The sequence below is a fragment of the Aethalodelphis obliquidens genome, unplaced genomic scaffold (genome assembly GCF_003676395.1).
Source record: "Aethalodelphis obliquidens isolate GAN/ISIS:26980383/991018 unplaced genomic scaffold, ASM367639v1 scaffold387, whole genome shotgun sequence".
Classification (NCBI taxonomy): Eukaryota; Metazoa; Chordata; class Mammalia; order Artiodactyla; family Delphinidae; genus Aethalodelphis; species Aethalodelphis obliquidens.
In genome coordinates, this window is record NW_020838301.1 from 6280 (window position 1) to 20374 (window position 14095).

General features: G+C 42.3%; 1 pseudogene; it reads left to right on the forward strand.

Moving 5' to 3' along the window:
* Positions 1–538: 538 nt before the first annotated feature.
* On the forward strand, positions 539–13887 carry LOC113616708 (zinc finger protein 211-like; annotated as a pseudogene).
* The last annotated feature ends 208 nt before the right edge of the window (positions 13888–14095 follow it).

Below are 14095 nucleotides of genomic sequence, written 5' to 3' on the forward strand. Positions count from 1 at the left end.
ATCTCCATATTCCCAGTTACGGTCCTGTAGCTTTTTTTTTTTTTTTCTCTGACCATAGCTTACAAAATTACTTTTATCACGTCAGGCTGCATGCATTTCAAGAGCAATAGAATAATGTTTACTTGCTTCTAATTACCAGTGGATGTAAACTTGGGTTGGCTCCAAGGAGTCTGAGATTATGTCCAAACACTTAAGTAATCAGTAGCATTAAAGACTCTTAAATGCTCCGATGAATCTCGCCAATTCTGTTATGGATCCCCCACACCTTAAGAAGGATGGAGCCTCCTTGCGATAAGGCGAAGTTCATCCAACGAAAATGTAGAAAATGGACATTTCCGGGAGGGGGAACATCAGGGAGGGGGACTTCCGGTGTCTTCGTGGCAGACGTCTTGATTGTTGATGAGGCTGTGGACCTGGTCAATAGCTCCGCTGTACGGTGTTGAGAAAGAGGTGAGGGGTCTAGGAGGCGGAAGTGGAGGGTTTATGCGCACTACACAGGGAAGGGTCTTAGGGACGGGGACGACGACGCCGCTTGCAGGGAGTAACCGTGCCGACTCCGACACGGTCGCTGGACTGTCGACGCTCCGCTCCGCGCAAAGGCTCCGATGGCGGCTCCTGCACTGAGGGACCCACCTCAGGTAAACGTTGCGGTCTCCGGGTTCTCGCCTGCCCGTTTCCCTACCGAAATACAAACGCCCCAAGTGAGCGGCGCCTGGTCACGTCTGGTCCAGGACAGTGAGGGCTTCAGGGGTGTTTTATCTATTTCTGACCACCAGTGTATGCGGTGTGAGTGAGGCTTGGAGATGCAACCGAAGCAGGAACATTCCGGAGACGTGTATTCCGTCTTGTTTCTGCGAGGAACTAAGTTTGAGGCCACGCTGCATCTGCAGTGGTAGCTGAGAGGTTGTACCTTTCTTCTTAGGGCTCTCGGAGCGGTGGAGAGTTTTGAGCAAAGGAAGGACACAATCTGAGTTAGGCCTTTAAAAATTCTCCAAAGCCTGTTCAGTGGAAGAAAAGACTCTAGGTGGGCGATGAGGACTTTGAGGCAGAGGGAAGTTGTGGAATTTCCAAGGTCACAACTGATAAACGGCAGCACTGGGGACGGAGGCAGGGAGGGGAGATTAGCCAGTCAGCCCGAGATTATCTGGCTCTGGTTCCGCCATGGGGCCAGGGAAGGTCTGATCCCCTGGAGTACCACCATGGTCACTTTCTTCTATGGCCTGCTTGTTCCCACAGATTCCCAGGGCTGCAGAAGCACTTTTGGTTAATGGAGGTTGTCCTAATCCCTCACTTGTTTTGACCCCCACGCACGCATTCTCTGTATTTGAAGTGTCTTAGGGCTCTTCATCTGCCATTCTACTAGCTTTTTGGTTGGGGGACCTTGGAGAACCTCATGCTCTGGGTACTGAGTGCAGGCCCAGACGTTCTATGGAGGGAGTATGGAAGGTTACTCCAGAACCCACACCAGTATGTGGAAGTACTTTGAGGTGAGTTGAGTTGGTTTAGGTAAGTGCAGGTCTCCTTTATTTTGGTGGGAATAAACAGCACAGAAAAGCAGGATTTCGGCTTCAAATGACTGCCTGTGTGTTCTGGAGGTATTGGGAGATTCAGATCAGAGGAGGGAGGTTTTCTACCCCAGGTCTCAAATGGCTCCATCTTTTTGGGCAGTAGGGGAAATGTGTGGGAAGATGGATTGTGGGTTTTCAGGGGTGAGACCGTTCATGGTTTCATTTGTCCCTCTTATACCAGGGCAGTGTGACCTTTGAGGATGTGGCCGTGTTCTTCTCCTGGGAGGAATGGTGTCTTCTTGATGAGGTTCAGATACACCTGTACCTTGATGTCATGCTGGAGAACTTTGCACTTGTATGAATGCTGGGTAAGGCCCTCACACCCACCCCTATCCTCTGAGCTAGGTTCTTCCTTTCTTCTCTTCCTCAAGGGCAGCTCTGTCCTCACATCTGGAACATGGGCACTGCTTTCTTCTTAAATTCCTTGGTTATGTGCTGTGGTTACTATGGCTAGGCAGAGTGCATCCCTAATCCTTAGTGCCCGAACACCAGTAGCCCCGAAGTTGCAGCTAAGGATTCAGGGTCAGTAGTTTTTTTGTTGATTGTTTTTAATTTTAATGAAGTATTGTTGATTTACAATTTTGTTTTAATTTCTGCTGTACAGTAGGTCCGTGGTTATCCATTTAAAATACAGCAGTGTGTACATGTCAATTCCAAACTCCCTAACTATCCATCCCCTTCACCGTTCCCCCCTGGCAACCACAAGTTCATTCTCTATGTCCGTGAATCTGTTTCTGTTTTCTAAACAAGTTTATATGTATCAATTCTTTTTAGATTCCGCATGTAATCGATAACATACGTTAGTTGTCTTTGTGACTTCACTCAGTATGACAATCTCTGGGTTCATCCATGTTGCTGTGAATGGCATTATTTCATTCGTTTCAGTGGCTGAGTAATTTTCTGTGGTATATAAACACCACATTTTCTTTATCCATTCAACTGTCTACGGACATTTAGGTTGCTTCCATGTCTTGTATATTGTAAACAGTGCCGCATTGAACATTGGGGTGCATGTATCCTTTCAAACCATGTTTTTCTCTGGATATACCACGAGGAATGGGATTGCTGGAATATATGGTAACTCTATTTTTCGGTTTTTGAGGAAGCTCCATACTGTTCTCCACAGTGGCTGTACCAATTTACAGTCCCAGCAGCAGTGTAAGAGGTTTCCTTTTTCTCCACACCCTCTCCAACACTTGTTATTTGTAGATTTTTTAATGATGGCCATTCTGACTGGTGTGAGGTGATACCTCATTGTATTCAATAGTTTTGATTTGCATTTCTCTGATAATTAGCAATAATGAGCATCTTTTCATGTGCCTATTGCCCATCTGCGTTTTTGCTTTGGAGAAATGTCTATTTAGGTCTTCTGGGTTGTTTGTTTTCTGTTACTGAGTTGTATGGCTGCTTAGATATTTTGGAAAATTAAGCCCTTTTCAGTTACATTATTTGGCAATAGGTTATCTTTTTGTTTGGCTTATGATTTACTTTGCTCTGCCAGAGCTTATAAGTTTGATTACGTCCCATTTGTTTATTTTTGCTATTATTCCTGTCGCCTTTTTAGGGTCAGTAGTCTTCCCCTCTGCCTGGTTGTAGATCCTTCCTTGTTTGCCCTTTCTATGGCCAAGTGACTGTCCAAATTAATGATACTCAGGTTTTGCTCCATTTTGGTACCTGACATTTTTTTGTGTGACCGTGTGACAGTATTGTCACTGATGTGGTCACTACTACAACAGACCATGAAGTGTGGCTGCAAGACACTTTTTCAAGGTTCCAGTTTCACTGTATCCACACCAGTGTCTGTTATTTTCTTTCTTTCTTTCTTTCTTTCTTTCTTTCTTTCTTTCTTTCTTGCTTTCTTGCTTTCTTGCTTTCTTGCTTTCTTGCTTTCTTGCTTTCTTATTTATTAATTAATTTATTTATTTTTGTTGTGCCAGGTCTTAGTTGTCACAGGTGGGCTCCCTAGTTGTGGCTTGTGGGCTCCTTAGTTGCTTCTTGTAGGCTTCTTAGTTGCACCACACAGGCTACTTAGTTTTGGCATGCAAACTCTTAGTTGTGGCATGCATGTGGGATCTAGTTCCCTAACCAGGGATCGAACCCCAGCCCTGTGCATTGGGAGCATGGAGTCTTAACCACTGTGCCACCCGGAAAGTCCCAGAATCTGTTATTTTCTGTTTTTTGTTTTGTTTTGTTTTGTTTTGTTTTGCCCTCACTGAGGGGCATGCAGAATCTTGGTTCCCCAAGAAGTGATTACCAGGGATCGAACCTGCACCCCCTGCAGTGACAGCATGCAGTCTTAACCACTGGACCACCAGGGAAGTCCCTGTTATTTTCTGTTCTTTTGATCATAGCCATCCTAATGGGTGTGAAATGGTATATCTTTCCCATTTCAATTACATCCCTTTTGGTGTGCTTATTGGCCATTTGTATATCTTTAGAAAAATATCTGTTCTAGTCCTTTTTTATTAATTAATCAGGTTGGTTTTTTGGTTGTTGTTGAATTACAGATTTATCCATAGATTCTGGATATTAATCCCTTTTTTTTTTTGTTTTAGGGGTTGAGCTCTTCTTTTTTATTTTATTGATTGATTGGCTGCGTTGGGTCTTCTGCTGCTGCGCGCGGGCTTTCTCTAGTTGCAGCGAGCGGGGGCTCCTCTTCGTTGCAGTGTGAGGGCTTCTCATTGCAGTGGCTTCTCTTGTTGTGGAGCACAGGCTCTAGGCACGCAGGCTTCAGTAGTTGTGGCACATGGGCTTCAGTAGTTGTGGCTCACGGACTCAAGAGTGCAGGCTTAGTAGTTGTGGCATGCGGGTTTAGTTGCTCCGTGGCACGTGGGATATTCCTGGACGAGGGCTCGAACCCATGTGCCTTGCATTGGCAGGCAGATTCTTAACCACTGTGCCACCAGGGAAACCTTAATCCCTTTTTGTATACGTGTTTTGGAAATGTTTTCTCCCAATCTGTGGTTTCTTTCTTACTGTGTTTATAGTGTCCTTTGATGTTAAAAAGTTTTTCATTTTTTTCCGTTTCCCCCCCCCCCCAAGCTTTCTTGAGTTATAAATGACAAATAAGATTGTGTAAATTAAGGTATGAGACAAAAATTGTTCATCTTTATGAGGTCCGGTTTGTGTAGTTTTCGTTTTGTTGCTTTTGCCTTTGTTATCAAAGGCAAGAAATCATGGCTGAATCCAACATTCTGAAGCTTTTCTTGTTTGTTTTTTCTTAGAATTTTTTAGTGTTAGCTCTTATGTTTAGGTCTTTTATATATTTTGAGGCCTTTGTTTAGTCCTATAGTTTAGGCCTTTGATATATATATTATGTTTAGGCCTTTGAGTTTTTGTGTATGGTGTTAAGTAAGGTTCTAATTTCATTGTTGTGCATGTGGGTATCTGGTTTTCCCAGCACCATTTGTTGAAAAGGCTGTCCTTATTCAGTGGAAACCATACTCTTCTTAGTAATTATTGCATCATATATTTGACGGCTGATTTTCAGACACTCTAGTCTCTGTTCTATTCCATTGGAGTATATATCTGTCATTAGGCCAGTAGCACTTTATGCTGTTTTGCTTACTGTAGCTGTATAAGACAGTTTGAATTCATGTGTTGTGAATCCTTCAACTTTTTGTTTTTCACAATTACTTTGGCTGTATCGAATCCCTTGAGAATCTATGTGATTTTGAGTCTGAGTTCTTCTGTTTCTTGAAGGCATCATTGTTTTTGATAGGGATTGTGGTGAATCAAAAAAATCCCCCATCTGAGTGTTAAAATTGATGAACTTTCACGAACACATCATTATCACTCAAAATCTAAAATTTGCGGTAGAGTTCACTCGTGGTGTTGTACATTCTGTGGGCTTTGATAAATGTATAATGACATGTATTCACCATTATAGTATCATAAAAAATGTGTTCATTTTCAACTAAAAATTCTCCGTGTCCCACCTGTTCATCCCTTCCTCCCCCATACTCCTTTGTATCCCCTGATTATTTTTTTACTCTGTCATTAGTTTCCCCTTTTTGAGAATGGCATATCCTTGGACTCATACAGTATGTAGCCCTTTCATCTTTGCTTCTTTCACACAGTAATATACATTTAAGTTTTCTACATGTTTTTTCATGACTTGATAACTCATTGCAGTTTAGCTGTAAATAATATTGCTGTTCTCTGGATGTATCATGTTTATCCATTCATCTACTGAAGGACTTCTTGATTACTTCCAAGTTTTGTAAGTTGTGGATAAAGCTACTGTAAATATCTGTTTGAAGGTTTTTGTGTGGATGTCCGTTTTCAAATCCTTTGTCTAAATACCACAGAGTACAATTGTTGGAGGATATAAGATTATGCTTAGTTCAGTAAGAAAGTACCAAACTGCCTTTCATAGTGGACTGTACCATTAAGCATTCCAGTCGGCAATGAATGAAATTCCTGTTGCTTCACACCGTTGCCAGGATATGGTGTTGTCAGTGTTTGGATTTTGGCCATTTTTATAGGTATGTATTGGTATCTGTCCTTTTTAAATTATTTATTTATTTTATTTTTGGCTGCACTGGGTCTTTGTTGCTGCGCATGGGGTTTCTCTAGTTATGGCAAGCGGGGGCTACCCTTTGTTGTGGTGCGCAGGCTTCTCATTACAGTGGCTTCTCTTGTTGCAGAGTACGGGCTCTAGGTGCACGGGCTTCAGTAGTTGCAACATGCAAGCTCAGTAGTTGTGGCTCTTACCTCTAGGGTGCAGGCTCAGTAGTTGTGGCGCATGGTTGCTCCCCGGTGCTTAGTTGCTACCCGGCATGTGAGATCTTCCCGGACCAGGGCTCGAACCCGTGTTCCCTGTGTTGGCAGGCAGATTCTTAACCACTGCGCTACCATGGAAGCCCTGGTATCTGCTTTTGATTTGTATTTCCTTGCATCTTTGTATATGCTAAATTTTCATGTGGATGTCTTCTTTTAATGAGGTGTCTGTTAAGGTGTTTTGCTCATTTTGTATTTGGGTTGTTGTTTTCATACTGAATTTTAAGGGGTTTTTGTACTTAACTTTTAGGCCCATTATCCATTTTGAGTTAATTTTTTGTGAAGGGTGTAAGGTTTGTGTCTAGAATTCATTTCTTGACATGTGATGTTCAGTTGTTCCAGTACTATTTATTCAAAAAACTTCATTTTTCTCCATTGTATGGCACTTGCTCATGTGTCAATGGTCTGATGAGTATATTTCTGTGGCTCTATTTCTGCGCTGTCAATACTCTTCATTGATCAGTTTCTCTGTCCCTTCAACATTACAACACTGTTTTGTTTTTTTTTTTTTTTTTTTTTTTTTTTTTTTGCCTGCTAAGCCTCTTGTAGGATCTTAGTTCCCCAACCAGGGATTGAACCCCTGGCCCTCAGCAGTGAAACCGTGGAGTCCTAACCAAGGGACCACCAGGGAATTCCCAGGCTTGATTACTTTAGATACTAAGTCTTATTTTACTTTTTCTTTCTTTCTTTCTTTTTTTTTTTTTTTAAGATAGTAAGTCTTGAAGTTGAGTAGTGTCAGTCTGCAACCTTCGTTCTTCAGTATGGTGTTGGCTATTCTAGTACTTTTGCCTCTGTGTATAAACTTTAGGATCAGTTTATTTATATCCACAAAATTACTTCCTGGGGTTATGATTTGGACTGCATTGAAACTATAGGTGAAGTTGGGAAGAACTGACATCTCGACTGTAGTGGGTCTTCCTATTTATGAACGTGAAATATCTTTCCATTTATTTAGTTCTTTGATTTCTTCATCACAGTTTTATAGTTTCCCTCATGTAGATCTTGTACATGTCTTGGTAGATTTATAACTAAGTATTTCTTCCTTTCTCTCTCCATTTGTTCGGTGGTGGGGGTATTAATGTACATGGTCTTGTGTTTTTAATTTCACATTTCACTTGTTTATTCTTGATGTATAGGAAAGTGATTGACTTTTGTATCTTATCCTTGTATGCTGAAACTTTGCTATAATTGCTTCCTAGTTTCAGGATTTTTTGTTGTTGTTCTATATTTTGGTTTTTACATAGCTGGTTATATCATCTGTGAATGAAGGCAGTTTGATTCCTTGCTTCCTGATCAGTATAACTTTAATACAACTTTCTCTTCTCATTGCATTAGTTATGACTTATAGTGTGAAGTGGAAAGTGAGTTGTAGGAGGGAACATCCTTGCTTTCTTCATCTTACTGAGAATGTTTCTAGTTTTTCTCTAGTAAATATGATGATAGCTGTAGAGCTTTATTTAGGTTAAGTTGAAGTTGTTACCTATTTTTAGATTACTAGGAAATGGAGATTTTGATCATGAATGGGTGTTGGATTTTCTAAGATCCCCCCCACCCCACATCTGTTGATGAGATCATGATTGGTGGATTTTATTTTTATTTATTATTATTTTTTTGGCTGCACCACAGCTTGCAGTGTCCTAGTTCCCTGACCAGGGATTGAACCCAGGCTAAAGCAGTGAAAGTGCCGAGTCCTCACCACTGGACTGCCAGGGAATTCCCGCAGGTGGGTATTTAAAGTGGATTTCTGGACTTCCCTGGATTGCATAGGGGTTAAGAATCCACCTGCCAATGCAGGGGATATGGGTTTGAACACTGGTCCGGGAAGATCCCACATGCTGTGGAGCAATTAAGCCCATGCACCACAACTACTGAAGCTGGCACGCATAGAGGCCATGCTACACCACAAGAGAAACCACCACATGAGAAGCCCGCGTACCACAACAATAGAGAAGTCCCTGCTTGCCGTAACTAGAGAAAGCCCACATGCAGCAAAAAGACCCAATGCAGCCAAAAATAAATTAAAAAATAGGGCTTCCCTAGTGGCTCAGTGGTTAAAAATCCACGTGCCAATGCAGGGGACATGGATTTGAGCCCTGTTCCAGGAAGATCCCACATGCTGCGGAACACCTAAGCCCGTGCACCACAACTGCTGAGTCTGCACTCTAGAGCCTGAGAACCACAACTCCTGAGCCCGTGTGCCACAACTACTGAAGCCCGTGCACCTAGAATCCCAGCTCTGCAACAAGAGAAGTCACTGCAGTGAGAAGCCCGTGTACCACTACGAAGATTATCCTCTGCTCGCCGCAACTAGAGAAAGCTGTGCACAGCAACAAAGACCCAATGCAGCCAAAAATAAATAATAAGTAAATTAAAAATTTTTTCTTAAATAAAAAAAAACCAACACAATGAGATACCACCTGACACGTGTTACAATGTCTGTTATGAGAAAGAGAAGAAATAAGTGTTGGTGAAGTTGTGGAGAAAAGGGACCCCTTGTGCACTGTTGGTGGGAATGTATACATTGTTGCAACTACTATGGAAAACAGTATGGAGAATCCTTAAAAAATTTAAAAGGGAACTTCTGTATGGTCCAGCAATTCCACCTCTGTGTATTTATCCACAGGGAGTGAAATTATCATATCAAAAAGGTATCTGTGCCTCACGTTTATTGCAGCATTATTTATCATATTCAAGAGATGGAAACAACCTAAGTGTCCATTGATGGATGAGTGGATCTAACAAACATGTGGTATATATGGCATATTATTCAATATTATACAATCATAAAAAAAGATGGAAATCTTGCCATTTGCCTCAACATAGATGGACCTTGAGGACATTATGCTAAGTGAAATAAGTCAGAGAGAGAAAGACAAATCCACTTGTCCCACTGTTTCCACGGAGGATTGGTTCCAGGAGCCCCTGCATATACTGAAATCTGTGGATGCTGAAGTCCCATAGTCAGCCCTCTGATTCTGAAGTTTTCCCATTTGTGGATTCATCCAACTACAGATCATGTGATCCTGTGAATATTTGTTGAAAAATATCCATGTACAAGTGGACCCAAGCAGGTTTAACTGTACTACATGAGTATACTTACATGCTGAATCTTTAAAACAAGAACAACACCAAACTCAGATACAGACAAAGGATTAGTGTTTGCCAGAACTGGGCAGGTGGTTAGATGAAGTGAGTGAAGGGTGTCAGAAGTTACAGACTTCTAGTTATAAGATGAGTAAGTCCTGGGGATGTAGTGCACAGCATAGTGACTTTAGTTAGTACAACTGTATTGTATATTTAGAAGTTTCCAGAAGGGTAGATCTTAAAAGTTCCCATCACAAAAAAAAAAAAAAGTTCCCATCACAAGAAAAAAAAATGTACCTATGTATGTTAACTAAACTTATTGTGGTAGTCATAGCAGTGTATACATAAATCAAATCATGTGGTACAACTTAAAGAAATACAGTGTCTCATGTCAGTTTTAGGTCAATGAAAGTTTTTATCTTCTCTGATGCTCTTCCTTTCTCTATGAAACCCAAATTTTTGATCTACATCATTTTTCCTCTCTGAAGAACTACTTCTAATATAGTCTCACAATTTTTCTGTGTCTAAGAACGTGTTTAGGGCTTCCCTGGTGGTGCAGTGGTTGAGAGTCCGCCTGCCGATGCAGGGGACACGGGTTCTTGCCCTGGTCCGGGAAGATCCCACATGCCGTGGAGCGGCTGGGCCCGTGAGCCGTGGCTGCTGAGCCTGCGTGTCCGGAGCCTGTGCTCCGCAATGGGAGAGGCCACAAGAGTGAGAGGCCCGTGTATTGCAAAAACAAAACAACAACAACAAAAAAACCAAAAAACAACAAAAAAAAAAGAACGTGTTTATTTCACCATCAGTGTTGGAGATTTATGTTGCTGGTTACCAAATTCTAGGTTGGTGATGTCCCCTCTCTCTTACTACTTTGAATATTTTACTCCATTCAGTTCTTATTTCCCTGAGTTCTAAGGAGAATTCAAATGTAATTGGTTTCTTTTGGCTCCTCTTGGGAAAGGTGTTGATTCCTTTAGCCTCTTTTAGGTTGTTGTTTTCTGCATTTGAATGTGGTAAGCCTAAAGATGTAGTTGTTTTGGCATTAAACCTGCCTCATGTTCCCTGAGCTTTCTGGATCTGTTTGTTGGTGTCTGACATCATTTTGTTAGAAATTCTCCATCATTATTGCCTCAGTTATTTCTTCCGTTTCTTTTTTTCATTCTGTTTGAGATGTTTCCATATGTGTGTGTTAAATTTTTTGTTGCTCTCACACGCGTGTTGTATATTCCGGTATTTTATTTTATTTTATTTTTTGTCATTTTTCAGTTCGCTTTTCAGTTTTGGAAGTTTCTCCTAAGAGAACATGAAGCTTAAAGGTTCTTTCATTAGCTGTATGCAGGGTATGAATAAGCCCATCACATCATTCTTAATTTCTGTTATAGTGTACTTGATCTTTAGCATTTCTTTTTGGTCCATTTTTAAAATTTTCATCTCTCAGCTTACATTTCCCTTCTGGCATTGTATGCTGGCTGCTTTATCCATTAGTAGACATTAATTAGCATATTAGTCATGATTATTTTATATTCCCAGTGTGATCGTTCACACATCCCTGTGATATCTGATTTTGATTCTGAAGCTTTGTCTTTTCAAACTGTTTTGTGGGACACTGCAGATTTTCAGAAGACGCCATGGTTGCAAAGAGTTAGATCAATTAGGTTCTGCCAGTACAATAGTTGTTTAGGTGGGGAGATACATTCCTAACATTTTGTACTCCATCCACTGTATATCCTTCCCTCTGGCTCCACCGGATGTTCTTTTTTTTTCGGCCACGCTGCATGGCATGCCCGACCAAGAATTAAAGCTGTGCCTCCTGCATTAGAAACAAAGAGTTTTAACCACTGTACCACCAGGAAAGTCCTTCCACCAGACACTCTTTTTTTCTTTTTTCTTTTTTTTTTTTTTGTCGGTACGCGGGCCTCTCACTGTTGTGGCCTCTCCCGTTGCGGAGCACAGGCTCCGGACGTGCAGGCTCAGTGGCCATGGCTCACGGGCCCAGCTGCTCTGCGACATACGGGATCCTCCTGGACCGGGGCACGAACCCGTGTCCCCTGCAACGGCAGGCGGACTCTCAACCACTGCGCCACCACGGAAGCCCACCAGACATTCTTTATGTAATATTTAAATGTTGTGTATTGTGTACTGAGTTCCTCTGGGCCAGTGTTGGCTATTCAGCCATCCTGACTATGTTAGGACTTGTATTATTTGTTTCCCGTGTAGTTGGTCAGATTGGTATGGAGAGTCATTAGGGCTTTACGGGATGGACATGAATCTGGTTTCAGCAAGAAGCCTCAGAGGTAGCCTGATTACGATGAATAGCAGCTGAGAGAGGCCATGATATCAGGGCTGTGTTCAAGTCATATCAGGAAGTGTGAATTCCTTGTGACTAATGTTTTAGTGCCACTGTCGGTGGCTGCAAAGCACTTCTCTCGATTTTCTCCATTCGTGACATTCTGCCAACTTGTCTTTTCTATTTCCCATTTTTAGTATGACTCCGGCCTCGGATTCATTCTCTAACACCTCTCTAAACCACTTATCTCATGTGGTCTTTACACTGATTTTCCCATAGTACCTACTGACACTGCTTGTGTTCTCAGCATAAGGAATCCTTTAATATTTCTTGAATGCCAGCAACATGTTTGCAGTCAGATTTTTGGAGGTCTGGACATACACTTCTGTACACTATCACAGGTCACCAGGAGATGGGGTCCTGGTAAAAGCCATTGACAGAGGAGTGAATTATAGAGGACGCCTATCGCCTTGGGCCACATCCAGTCCTTGTGTCCTGTACTTGGTGAGAGCAGCTGCTTCTCAAGTTGACCCCAAATTCATTTCCTGAATACGATCCTATGGACTCGTTCTTTCACGTGCCAAATGTAGAATTGTGCTGGCCTTACTCCCCCCAATAAAGTCAACATGAACTTCACCATCACTTCTTTGTTTTTAGGTTCTTTTTCTGGAGTTGAGGATGAAGAGATGACTTCTGAACAGAGTGTATCTGAAGAAGGAGTGTCACAGATGAGGACCCCCAGGGCAGGTTTGTCTCCTGAGAAGACCCAGCCCTGTAAAATGGGCATTGCAGTCTTGAGAGACATTTTGCACTTGGCTGAAGAGCAAGGAACAAATAGGGAGCAGAAAGCATACAGATGTGGGGCATGTGGGAAACAGTTCTATTTCACTGAAAACCTTCAAGAGCACCAGAAGCAGCACATCAGAGAGAATCCCATACGATATGGTATGCAGAGACCCTCATTTTGGAAAAGCTGCCCAATCCACACAATAGGGAATCTACCTACCTACATGGAGATTGGGAATGACTTCGTGGCCAACATGGGAGTTCAGCCAGAGGCCACTATTACCAGGAAGAAATGAAACAACAGTAAAGAGTGTGAAGCTGTTTTTCACAGTGGAAAATGTCATCACAGCAGGGGAGAAGGCACGAAAGCCTCCAGCCACACAGAAATACTTGTTCAGGATGAAAGAGTCCTTACTACTGTAAGGTTGTGTGAGTGCAGCAAATGTGGGAAAGCCTACACCCAAACATGTAAACTTATTCAGCCTGAGCAAGTTCACACTGGAGAAAGGCCTTACTAATGCAGCCATTGTGGAAATTATTTTAGCCACAAATCTGGTCCCCTTGGACAGCAGAGAGTTAACTGTGGAAGAACACTCTGTGACTGCAGTGAATGTGGCAGATCCTTTAGCCTAAGGAAGTACCTCAGAGCACATAGGAAAATCCACAGTGGAGAAAAGGCTTATGAATGCAAGGACTATGCTAAACCTTTCATTGAAAAATGCATGTTAATTGAGCATCAGAGAGTTCACACTGGAGAAAAAGCTTATCTATGCACCCAGTGTGGAAAATCTTTTGCCCGCAAATCCAATTTCCTTGCACATCAGAGAGTTCACACTGGAGAAAAGCCTTATGAGTGCAGTGAATGTGGGAAATCTTTTGTTGCTAAGGGTGGCCTCCACTATAATGAGAGAGTTCACAATGGAGAAAGGCCTTATGAGTGCAGTGAATGTGGGAAATCTTTTACTGCTTGGTCAGGCCTTCATGATCATCAGAAAGTTCACACTGGAGAAAGGCCTTATAAGTGCAATGAAAGTGAGAAATGTTTTACTGGTAGTTCTAGCCTTCTTCGTCCTCAGAGAGTTCACAGTGGAGAAAGGCCTTATGAGTGCAGTGAATGTGGGCAGTCTTTTACTAGTCGATCCTCTCTCTATGATCATCACAGAGTTCACACTGGAGAAAGGCCTTATAGGTGTACTGAATGTGGGAAAGTCTTTAAGCAAAGACAGCTCCTCCGCATCCATAGGAAAATCCACACTGGAAAAAAGCCTTTTCAGTGCAAGAAATGTGGTAAATCTTTCACCCAAAGGTGCCACTTGATTAAACATCACAGAGTTCACACTGAAGAAAGGGCCTTATGAATATTGCGAACGTGGCCGGCAGTGATATTGAAGGAGTTTCGGGTGGTAAGAGAGTGAGAAGAACCCGTGCAGCTAATGGACCCTTTCTAGAGAGGAAACTGAGACACAGAGATGATGTGTCATCTGTTTGTGATCTCCCAGAAATGGACAGTGATCTGGGCTTCAATGCCAGGTTGCCTGGTTCAGGATATTGGGAGTCTGGTCACTTCACTCATCCTCTGGCCCCACCTCCA